The sequence below is a fragment of the Colias eurytheme genome, chromosome 2 (assembly GCF_061535395.1).
Source record: "Colias eurytheme isolate Ceu_HAF_F1 chromosome 2, ilColEury1 Martin Lab GWU primary, whole genome shotgun sequence".
NCBI classification, from domain to species: Eukaryota; Metazoa; Arthropoda; class Insecta; order Lepidoptera; family Pieridae; genus Colias; species Colias eurytheme.
Genome location: NC_142981.1, coordinates 12,057,566 through 12,070,013, shown reverse-complemented (window position 1 = coordinate 12,070,013; position 12,448 = coordinate 12,057,566). Strand labels below are relative to the sequence as shown.

Genomic DNA, 12,448 nt, shown 5'->3' with positions numbered 1-12,448 from the left:
TCAGTTTTGATAATAATTAGGCTCTCTATATCTTATGTTTCTTTTTCCGATTCAGAGTCAAGTTGAATTAAGAGATCACTTTGCCAACAATTCAATCATCTCATTCTTACCTCCCTAGAAATTATGCCATACAGTGATATCTAGTGCTCATTTTCTTCAACGGAAATTGTACGTTCGACCATGGCATGCGCGTGCGCCTAGAGCTCCCCTAACGGCGTCAAACCGCGTCTCATTAATTCTCATTACTACCAGGTACAGTACCGATCAGATCCCAAAACAAACGAACTGCGGCAAAGAATTATGGACTTCCGATTAGCCTCATGGAATGTACGTTCACTCTACCGACCAGGCGCCCTGTACCAAGTAAATAGGGACATACTAAAATATGGTGTGGGCATAGCAGCCCTACAAGAAGTAAGGTGGCCAGGAAAAGGGGAATGTAATGTGGACAAGGGCTCTGTTTTGTTCTATAGCGGTAGCAACGCTGGGCGTCACACATATGGCACGGGCTTTTTAGTCCCCACCAACCTATTAGAGAACGTGATACGGTTTGAAGCAATATCAGACAGGTTGTGCATGATTCGCGTTAGAGGAAAATTTTTTAACATCTCTATAGTAAACGCTTATGCACCAACCGAAGATGCTGATGAAGACACCAAAGATAAATTCTACGATCACCTTGAAACAGTCTATGAACAACTCCCAGGCTACGATGCAAAAATAGTAGTTGGAGACTTTAACGCCAAAATAGGCCGAGAGGATATCTTTATACCAACAATTGGTAAGCATAGTAAACACAATACCTCAAATGACAACGGTGTGAGGTTAATAAGCTTTGCCTCGAGTAAAGGTATGGTAGTTAAGAGCACTATGTTTCCGCATAAAGAGATTTATAAAGGTACGTGGAAGTCTCCAGATGGGAAAACTGTCAATCAAATTGATCACGTTCTTATAGATGATAGACATAAAAACACTATTCAGGACGTAAGATCGTATCGAGGAGCCGACTGTGATAGCGACCACTACATGCTTGGAATAAAAATTAAGAGCAAAATTAAAAAATCTGGAAAGGAAGCTGGAATGAATACAGAAATAATTGACGTGGATATCTTACAAGACGAATTAATTAGAGAAAAATTTAATATAGAGTTAAATAATAGATTTCAAAATTTGACAGTTGACGAAGACGTAGATAAGGCTTGGGAAAATGTTAGGAACACAGTGAAGGAAGTTGCTATAAGTATACTGGGCAAGAAAAAGAAAAGGAAAAAGAGAAAATGGTGGAACAGCGAATGTGACAATATCATCGAGGAAAAGAAAAAATTTAAAGTATTAGCGGAACAGAGCACAAAATTCAACAATAGGTATATGGAGTTACAGAAAGAAGCCAAACAAATAATCAGAAAAGCGAAAAGACAACATTTAGATAATTTAGTCAAAACGATGGAAACACTTATAAGAGCAAGTGAATCTAGGCAGTTCTACCAAGAATTAAAATCATATAAGAAAGGCTACCAACCTGTGACCCAAATGCTAGAAGATGAGGATGGCAACCTGATAACAAACAAAACGGACATTAAAGTCTCGTGGCATAATTATTTTCAACAACTATTGAACTGTACCCAACTCAACGTACCTATACCGCAGTCGAAACAAGATAATGTAGTAAACATTGAGCCACTGTCGTTCAAAGAGGTTCAGCAAGCTATAATGAGGCTTAAAAACAACAAAGCTCCGGGAATCGACGGATTGCCCTCAGAGATCTGGAAATACGGAGGCGGGACATTACAGTCAAGACTATATGAAGTTTTACGTAAGATCTGGGACTCGGAAAAGCAACCACAAGAATGGAATATGGCTATTATCTGTCCAATCCACAAGAAAGGCTGCAAAAAGAGGTGCACGAACTATCGCGGAATAGCTCTGCTCCCAACTGCGTATAAAGTTCTCTCGTACGTGCTGCAGAAAAGACTGGAACCGTATGCAGAAAAAATCGTGGGCGATTATCAATGTGGGTTTCGGCGCAACCGCAGCACTATTGACCAGCTTTTCCTTCTCAAACAATTGATGGAAAAGCGGTGGGAATACGCCCAAGGGATTCATGCGCTGTTCGTGGACTTCAAAAAAGCCTACGATAGCATCGACAGAGAAGCCTTATACAACATCCTTAGAAACTTTGACGTCCCCAAAAAACTGGTAGATATGATTCAGGTGGCCACTAAGGATTGCAAAATGAGGGTAAAGGTGGGTAACGATCTAACGGAGGAGTTTGTAGTCAAAACAGGACTGAAACAGGGTGATGCGCTGTCCCCAATGCTTTTTAATTTAGTGCTAGAATATGTCCTCAGAAGAGTTTTTATTGTCGACTTTGGACTGCAACTAAATGGGAGGCACCGGGTGATAGGGTATGCGGACGATCTGGCCCTTCTGGGAGAAAGTAAAGCTGAGCTGGCGTTGGCTGCAGCGGCTCTGGAAGAAGCAGCTCAAACAGTGGGACTTAACATCAGCCATGAAAAAACTGAATATCTCCATATGAAACGATACAAGAATACACGTCTAGTGAGGGAGGATCTTCATGTTGGACAGGTAGTTTATAAGGGTGTTGCAAAGTTTAAATACTTAGGATCTACTGTCACAGACACGAATACGAGGCAGGAGGAAATAGATATCCGCATCCAGAGTGCTCTACGTTGCAGCGCAGCCCTACACAAAGTGTTAGTGTCAAAGCTCCTGAGCAGGAAGACCAAACTAAGAATTTACTCAACAGTAATTAGGCCTATTCTTATGTACGGTTGTGAGACTTGGACGCTGACGCTAAAGGAAGAAAATAAGCTACTCGTGGCCGAACGAAAGATTCTTCGCAAAATCCTAGGTCCCGTTAAAGAGCCAGATGGTAGCTTCAGAATTCGTAGGAACGCGGAAATTCAACACCTCGTGGCCGAGCCCAACATCATTGGCCAGACAAAGGCGCAACGCCTCCGATGGCTCGGTCACGTTTTAAGAATGGGGGATGATCGGGCCGTGAAAAAGGCATATCTGGGCATTCCAACTGGCCGACGCCCCGTTGGCCGTCCCAGATATCGATGGAGCGACGCAACAGTAGCCGATTTACGAAACTTGGAGGCCGTCAATTGGCAAGAAACTGCGCGCGATCGAGGAAAGTGGCGTAAACTCGTGTCGGAAGCCAAGACTCTGTTTGGGTCGCAGAGCTAGTTAAGTAAGTAAGTAAGTACTACCAGGTATGCAACATTTGTTGCTCCAACCAAATAAGCTGCTAAGCATACCAGAACCAGTCCGCGTCTATAAATAACACCGAAACTGGAAACAGTGGGCTAGGTTGTACAACCTACATTTGACTAAACCACTCTAATTTATATTTACTCCTATAATCGTAAATACTGTTTAATGTATCCAGTTTACGGCGATAATTCTCTTTTGTCACAGCAGTTTCTAAGTCATTAAATGCGGACGGCTTGCTATTTGTCAGATTCGCTCGGGAAAGTGGTTATGATGGTTTAATTGGGTGTCGGCACGGTGAGCCATTAATAATGGAGTAACAGATAATCTCTTCTGTATTTTGCAATTAGCGATCAAGTTATTTGTCATCTTTGTTTGAAGATCTAGGACGAAATGAAGTTTGAAGAAAATTTCGATATATGATGAATGGGATGTAATAAACATTTTCTTATTGGGAAGCGTAAACGAATGCATCTGCAAAAATGTTTAAAGTTTTTAATATGTCGTCTGAAGAAGAAGAGATTAAGGCGCGGGTCAAACACAAGCGGCGCGGGCGCGGGCGTGCCATAAGCGCACCTCTTGAATCTGTTTTGCACCACGTCCTTCTTATACATTTTGTATGAAAGAATTTTGGACAGGCGTCGAGACGGCACGCCACGGTTGTGCCAAGGTTGCGCCTTTCCAAAATTATTTCATACAAAATGCCAATAGCGCACCCGATGCACGCCGGCAGCGCGCCCGCGGCGCGCCGCGCCGCTTGTATATGTCCCGCGCCTAAGATCTTTTCCTTTACGTCCTATTTCGGTTCATAAAATTGGTCATCGCTATATTAAAAAAAAACTAATTTCTGATTATAGTATACAATTTTTTTACCGCCTCCTGTGTCAAGTGCTAAGTGCGTGTCTGAATTTTACGCCTCGTGGAGACTAAAATATCATGACCTAAATTAAAACACAGAAGTCTAATCACCCACTTGTACCTTAGGATAAAAACGTAAGTACTTGCGAATTTTTGTAACTACCTACATACCTACCTAAACACAGAGATAAGAAACTTTTTATGATTACAGTTCAAAATATTTACCTGTACGAATGTGAAGACGCATTGACATTATTATTCCAAGGGAAAATATATTTCAGTTTCAAGGCCACTGGTACAAAATTTGAAGCAATGACAAGCACGTAAGGTCACCAGCAAAAGAGCGAAACATATTAAATCTGCAGGTACGAAAAAATAAATGTAAACCCTACCAGTAATTACGCTAACTGCAGAACAGAATTTAGAATACATTTTTAACTAGAGACCGGCCCGGGTTCGAACGGGTGCAATTATGCATGTTATCTTATATATAAAATTCTCGTGTCACAATGTTAGTCTGCATACTCCTCCGAAACGGGTGGACCGATTCTCAAGAAATTTTCTGTGCATATCGGGTAAGTCTGAGAATCGGCCAACATCTATTTTTCATATGTACCACGGGCGAAGCCGGGGCGGACCGCTAGTATAACTATAAACCTCGCCTTGAATCACACTATCTATTTAGAAAAATACCTGCATCAAATTCGTTGCGTAGACTTAAATAATAAGCACATAAAGGGACAGACAGTCAAGACAGCGGGAAGCGTCTTTGCTTTATATCTTCTAGGTATGTAAAGATGATTCCTGTAATCGTTTAAAAATAAACAAAACGTAAACTCTTGAAGTAATTCGACACGCTGATGTAGCTTTATTTGCTTTTATTACAGAGAATCCACATTGCAGTTTATAAAAAGGTGTTGAACGTAATCATTATGAGTTAGGCATGCATTCTTCTCGTTGCCATGTGAGCGCTATAAATTCCTTCGTATTATTAGGAAAGCCTATAATCTAGTAATCATTATTTATCGATATATTCGTATATTGGAAAAAGGATGCGAATACTTTATGGTCTATGATTCCAAGCTTTTTGGGATCCTGTAATAGTAGGTATTACCGATTTTCTGGATGAAAAGATCATCTAGTTTGACATATATTTTATTTTTTAGATTTGGTCCTGAATATTACACGTATATATTATCTAATAGTAGATTGGTAATTTTGCTTCATATCCCACTCTTAAAGTTGTGTAAAAATAACTTATACTTAATGGATGAGCCTGCAGATGCCTATCTATATGTAGATATTAAAGATTCACCATTTCATAAAATCCCACCATTGCTAATTAATGTATGATATAACTGAATATTAATTCTAATTGGATACAAAAATAGCATAAACGTAAAGGTTAGAGCTTTGCGCATAAATTAAGTACTCTTTAAATGGATACTAAACCTAAATAAGATGCTAATATTTTTACTTCTATAACGTTGGAACATAACAGTGCGATATCTGCATAAGTGCATAGTATAAAAATGCAAAGTAAAACTTCGATTCATCATAATTAATTATTGATTGAAATACGTAACTTTGTGAGTAGAATGTATCACTTCACAAGAAAATTAAGTTTTATGACACGTAGATAACATTTTCTAACAAAATCTTTCCGTCTTTCAAAAAAATTTGAGAAAGATTTCAAATCAAAGCAATAGGTAAATAAACCAATATGATTTAATAAAATACCGCGATTCTAACAAACAGCAGCAAAAATAAAATAAAATAACCATGCACATTAATTCTGTACCCTTTATAAAATATTCTAGATTCATGCATTCATAAAATCAAGTTCTCCAACTAATTTAGTACAAAAAATAAGCAATAGCAAAAGATTTTAAGCACGATATGGGACTTAATTTAAATTTTTACAAGTCTGCATATTTCCAAATTATTAGACATCGATATTATATTAGTGAGTAAATATCTAGAAACGGGTATATTGATAAATTGACCTTTAAACGGCTGCCAAGTTTATTTTTTATTTGCTCGATTCAACTTCATTGCAAATACTTCAATTTTATATTTTTCCGACTGCAAAATTAAAATAAAAATTGTTAACAATTTTAAGAATTCAATGGAAATAATAAAAAAATAAGAACATTTATCTTTCCAATCTTTACCCTAACAAACATTCAGACTGCATGTTATCTCGTCATCAAAACAGGTCCCAGGTCTGCACGATAAAAAATGCCAATATCACCTCATCTACAAAAAAAAATCGTATGAACAATATTAGCAACAACACTGGCTAACGAATACCAGCCCCCGTACCATGATAGCGTAAAGCATATATATCCAGGGTGGAAAAAAGACAGCGATATATAGGTCGTCTAGCACCATCACTTTCCTACACTGGAAATAATACTGCTATAAGACATAAAGAGCCCCCAGGGGCTCTTGTGCTTGTTTTGGCCTGGTGACGGGCAGCTGCTGATGTGGCCACGGACGAATTCTACCATACTCGTGGCCCCGTCGTTGATGCGGCTTGACAGAACAGTGGGGTTTTGGTCGGTAGGAATCCGACATAACCCACGGCCCCTTCCCCGGAGGCCGTGGGAATCTATGCAAGATTTTTCCACTTAAAAAAAAAGAAAGGGCTCCTGTGCTAAAGTGATGGCTCTAAACTTATAGCTCTGTAATTCTTTCACACTGGAATTAACACTGCTTTACTGCGGGGTTACTAACATATAGATACTAAAATACTGCACTGTTATAGACCTGTATTTAATTATGCAGTCGATGTCACTTGAGCCGTTGGCGCTGCGACATTCCTAATCGATTACATTAGAATACTGAACGATACCGATTTATGAAACATGTTTTGAAACATAACATCTAGGAATATAATGGATAACTGGCTCAGTAACTGAAATATTGACGCACAGATCAAACTGCTAGGATTAGAATATATAAATTTGACTCTTAAGTCCCGTAATAGAAGGAGATGAACTTTGATAAATAAATATTAAAAGAAGATAAAAACCATAATTTGCACCAAGCTTATCGCTCGCATTTGTCAAATAAATCTTCGTAAAAACGCAAACAAAGGTAATCTTGATATAGATCCTACCAACCCAGGCAATAAGAAGCTGCTGGCAATAAATAATGTAGTAATGTACATTTTGACAAACTTGTTTGTATTTATATTTTTTCAAATAAAAACTAATAGAGTAAATATTTATTTTATTTTTGAAGGTATAAGATTAAAATCAGCTAATTGTGATAACATTAACCTGTAATAATTAATAGTTCGTAAGGCCAACACTATCACAAATATGGCTCTTCGTCATTCTATAATTCGTTCCGGAAGTCGAATGGCATTTGAAATTGACATGACTGGCGCATAAGTAAATGCACACGTGAATCATGACACCACCCGAACTCAAACTTTACTTATAAATATAGAAAAGAAAAAAAAATCCTAGAGTATCTCTGTTTTATATTGCGGGTCATCTTAATTTATATGCATTGTATAACATGGTCCATGCGTTAATACACATATCAGCAGTTCTATCCATGAGCATCCTAATAATAAGATAAGACACAGCTCTCATCACAACCGCAAATCGACAAGAATTCAAGCAGCTTTATAGCTGGCAGATAATGCGACTTCCTAAATAAGCGGCTATAATAAGCCCGCTGACATTTGCGGTGATAGCTTTAAGCGCCAACAGCGGCCAATGGTCCAATTATTTTTACACTATACATCAGCTACGATTAAAGGTCAACTATCCCAAATGTAATGAGCGTAATGCTCTAATTTATTTGAAAATATTCTTAAATGTTTTGTTTTGTCAATCACTTTGCGTCATGGTCCTTTAAAAATAGCTCATTCTATATCTACTAAAAGTAAGAATTGGTGAACGTTGATTGTTCAATACAGAATCAGACCAAACTACTTGTTTAAACAAAATTTGTTATGTAACAAGATAATAATAATTAAAAGGATGTTAAAAATGATAACATGACAAAGATGTTCGACTCTCCGCAAGAACGTCTAGGGGAAAAGAATGTGCAAAGTAAAGGAGAATGATCACCGAAATCACGTAGCGATAGACAAATTGTGAAACGGATATGAAATAAATTTTGCCGTAACTCCACAAAGATTATCTCCATAAAGAAATTGTTACTTTACCCATTACTATTTTATTACTACGTCTTTATCGATAGAAAACTACTGTTTCTACAAACCAATTTTGGACACCTTGCGAAGCAAAGCAAGAACTGTCACTTGCAAATGCCCCAACTAACCCAGCAGATAACCAGACCGAAGCTGTTTTTACTGCGTTTTATTAAAGATCAATATTAAACGCATTCGCAGATCCAGACGACATTACAAGCACCATAATCTATATTGCAATTGACTCGGAACACGGGCTTTCTGATCTGAATTCGTTGCCATTAGGCCTTATTTGATCACATTTATAGCCAATAACGAGGCGCTGGTTTATTTCTCTACCAAGAATTTATTTACAAGAAGCAATTTGAATGTGAAACCCGATAAATCTCGTCTAAATCAATTTTGAATATTTCGCTATTATTTATCCGATTTGTTGGTAAGGGAAATGGAATTCGCTATAGTTCCTGTTCAGATACTGGGCTACTTATAACTGATCATTACGGTGGGGTTTGTACATATTTTATTAATACGCAGTAAGGTCGACTGCTTGAATGAAGGAGTGTGCCCTCCACGTGTCGCGATGATACACATGTCGTTGTTTTTGTATTACAATTTACATTCGTCTATATTGCGTTACATTGTGATTTTTGTAATGAAATGCAAGTGAGCCTTAAAGAGGTAAATGACGTACTTCGAATTTCGACCGACGATAATAGCTGTAAATTAAAGAATATAAAGAAAAAATCAAAACTCAAAAAAAAAAGTTTAAGTGCCAGAATTAGCTACTAATTAGATAAATTAACGTACCGGATACTGTTCTTTAAACGAATTATGGACATCAATGACCAGCGTCATTTGACGATTGATCCTCAAGAACCACTCTACTTTTTAAAAAAACCTCATCCTAATCCGTTGCGTATTTTTAAAGGCCTAAGTCTTAAGCATATACATAGGGACAGACAGCGACAGCGACTTTGCTTTATACTATGTAGTGATTACTGATTATAATGAAGCGTTGCACTCGTGCCGACCGTCGCCGATTAGAAATAAAACATTGGCAATATTTGCAAAACAATGTCATAAGTTATCGCCTCTATATACATTCGTTTTCCCTTTATTATTATAACTATAAACATACCGCTCACTACATATTGTATATTTTACATTTTATTTATATACATTTTCCCTTATTATTGTATCAGAAGATACCGCTTATGTACATTCAATATTTAATTACACGAATGTACTAATAACAATTATTATTCACAGGTTATGCCCGTCAAAGGTCGTATTACCCTATTATACTTATTAGGTAGGTACCTAGCCTCTCAGTCGCTATTTGATAGTCAATTTTATACGAGAGTGTGTTAATCTTCATCTTCTATATCTTCTTTATATATAAAATTCTCGTGTCACAATGTCAGTCTGCATACTCCTCCGAAACGGATGGACCGATTCTCATGAAATTTTCTGTGCATATCGGGTAAGTCTGAGAATCGGCCAACATCTATTTTTCATATGTACCACGGGCGATGCCGGGGCGGACCGCTAGTCTTATATATAACATTCTCGTGTCACAATGTTAGTCTGCATACTCCTCCGAAACGGGTGGACCGATTCTCATGAAATTTTCTGTGCATATCGGGTAAGTCTGAGAATCGGCCAACATCTATTTTTCATATGTACCACGGGCGAAGCCGGGGCGGACCGCTAGTACATATATAAAAATGAAATCCGTTTCGCGTTGTCACGGCATCAAGTGTATATTCCTTGAAGTAAGAGGATGGTTCTTATGTAGAGAAAACGTAAATATGTACCACGGGCGAAGCCGGGACGGACCGCTAGTATTCAATAACTATTAAAACTCTTCAGAGTATAAAGACTATCGAGTAATTACAGAAAATACCTAGCTTACTTATAGTATCTTCTTTGAAGTAGACGCAACCGTCTTAGATCTGAACTTCGATCTCCGGACTCCGGAGAAATGGAAAAATAATATTTTGACAAAACACAGAAAGCTTTACAGGATCCTTTCGTTAATGACGTGTATCGTCTAAGAGCTTTTTCCGATTTTAAATATATCTTTGTAGTCCGTGTCTTCTAGATAGCAAACTAACAAACAGAGTCCAGAAAATCAACGGTTGTAAGAATTGTAATTCTTACCATAGCACAAAAGACGGTATGAAGCTTCTTGAAACTACTTATGTTGATGATAAGGATTGCTGTTCATCACCAATTTAGATTTTCTATGACATCTTACTTGCACTAGATAAAATCGAGTTCAATCACATACAAAATTAACATTACGAGGTTGAAATGCTGGAGCATATATGAATACCGTATAGATAGCATTGCAAAATAGACCTAAACATAAGGGAATAAGAATATTTTTTGTACGAAACGCGCTTGGCACGCACGTGACGTCAAGGTAAGAACGGATGAATAGAATTATGAAAAGACACGTCTGAAAAGAGATTAAAACAGTTATCATATAAAAAATATATTTAAATAATCTCTTATCGTGATATAATGCAACGATATCGAGTTGGTTTGTACATATTTATTTAATTAAACAAAACAACATTTCTATGTAGATAATTGGAAAAGCTTTTTTTTATTTATGAATAACTGCTTATATTTACGCCTCAAGCACAACCGATTTAGAATACACTTATAATAAATACGATGAACATCGCCGGTTTTTGCATAATGCTCATAAATGTACCTAGATATTATAAAATTGATAATATTCAAATTAAAATCGATAAACCATGTATTTATGACCCTAGAAAAAGCTATTTTTAATTCTATTAAATTTCATTTCTTATTTCACAAATAAAACATAGCTTCTGCGTTGCCAATTTTTTTTGTTCAAATTCTTTAGTCTATTCAATGCAGTTAAATAATATGTAGGTAAGTATATTTCATACAAATACGCGATAGGTATTACGCCTATAATTTTATCGCTACAAATGCCGCATGTTTAGTGCGGAAATAATGTACTTTTTCACTTATCAGCTGAGAATATACGTTACTATAGCAAATGGTGCATAATATTTATATGTAAGAAATGCTTGCAAGATTAAGTATGAAACCGTATTGAAATTATATTAACCATAATAATTATGAATTAATAAGGTATTAGTGGTAATGTATGCCTTAAATTAAATTTTAATAACAAAAATATACAAGTCAAAATTTCTCTAATCCCCATTCAGAGCTTTGGTAAAAAATCTCTTAATTTCAATACATTCTTAATCGTAATTATAATACATAATATAATTTTTCAAAATAGCGCAATATGAGATGATTATTCTTGAACCGTGACCTTATCTGCGTTTTGAGCTATATTATTCGTGAACTATCTAATTCTAGTATTCGCTAGTTTTCTACATTATGCTAAAATTCCATATAAATCACGAAATTAGCATTCCTGTTTTGCAGTTTTATGTTGATTTTTTGAAATTTCTATGATTTTTCACACGATTTAATTAGCATTTATATTAATATTTAGATTGTGCAGATATAACAACCGTTATAGAATAATTGTGTATTAAAATAATAGTTGTAATAATGTTTGTTATTTTGAAGTTTTATTTATATTTGTTAAGTTGAATGAAATAACTATATTTAGTTTTGCAAGATGCAATTGAAATCTATTAAAATAATTTTGTCATAATAATTTGGCAAATAACCAGAAATTAGATATACTTAAACAAACATAAATTATCCTACAATCGTTACCATAGTAGAATAAAACAAACGCAGTTAATCCCGCTATCACACACACATTCACAAAAAAATAAACACAATTTAAATTTCGAATTCTATATCCATGACGATATTTTGAGTTGAACTATTTTACGAGCAGCACGGGGCACGTGCGTTCGGCACGCGATCACGCGCAACACTAAATAATTGCCTTGCAACTTGCAACTTGCAAGCACTAACATTAAGCTGAGAGCGAAATTGTTTTCTTAACAATGCCGGCTGCAGATGCATTTTGAACTTTCATGTGCAGATAATAGAGTCGAACTTCAGCCGAGCGGGTCAAGGTTTTTCTTTCTACGAAAGGGATAGTGAACCTTTTTTACTGAATATTGTGGTGGGTAAATTAAATACGATTCGACTTAGTACATAAATATCTTATAGGCATAGCGACTAGCGAGTGAATGAAAA

General features: G+C 36.5%; 1 protein-coding gene across 2 annotated transcripts in view; it reads right to left on the bottom strand.

Annotated features, from left to right (window-relative positions):
* The window catches only part of LOC149910730 (SUN domain-containing ossification factor), a 56,902-nt gene that overhangs the window by 14,181 nt on the left and 30,273 nt on the right, over nucleotides 1-12,448 (bottom strand). Inside the window, exon 1 of one of the 2 annotated variants that reach the window (XM_090116328.1) lies at nucleotides 12,014-12,175. The exons of the other annotated variant lie outside the window; for it this stretch is intronic. The gene's annotated coding sequence lies outside the window, so the exon portion shown is untranslated. Of the gene's footprint in view, nucleotides 1-12,013; nucleotides 12,176-12,448 lie in introns of those variants that run through there. 2 annotated transcript variants of the gene reach the window in all.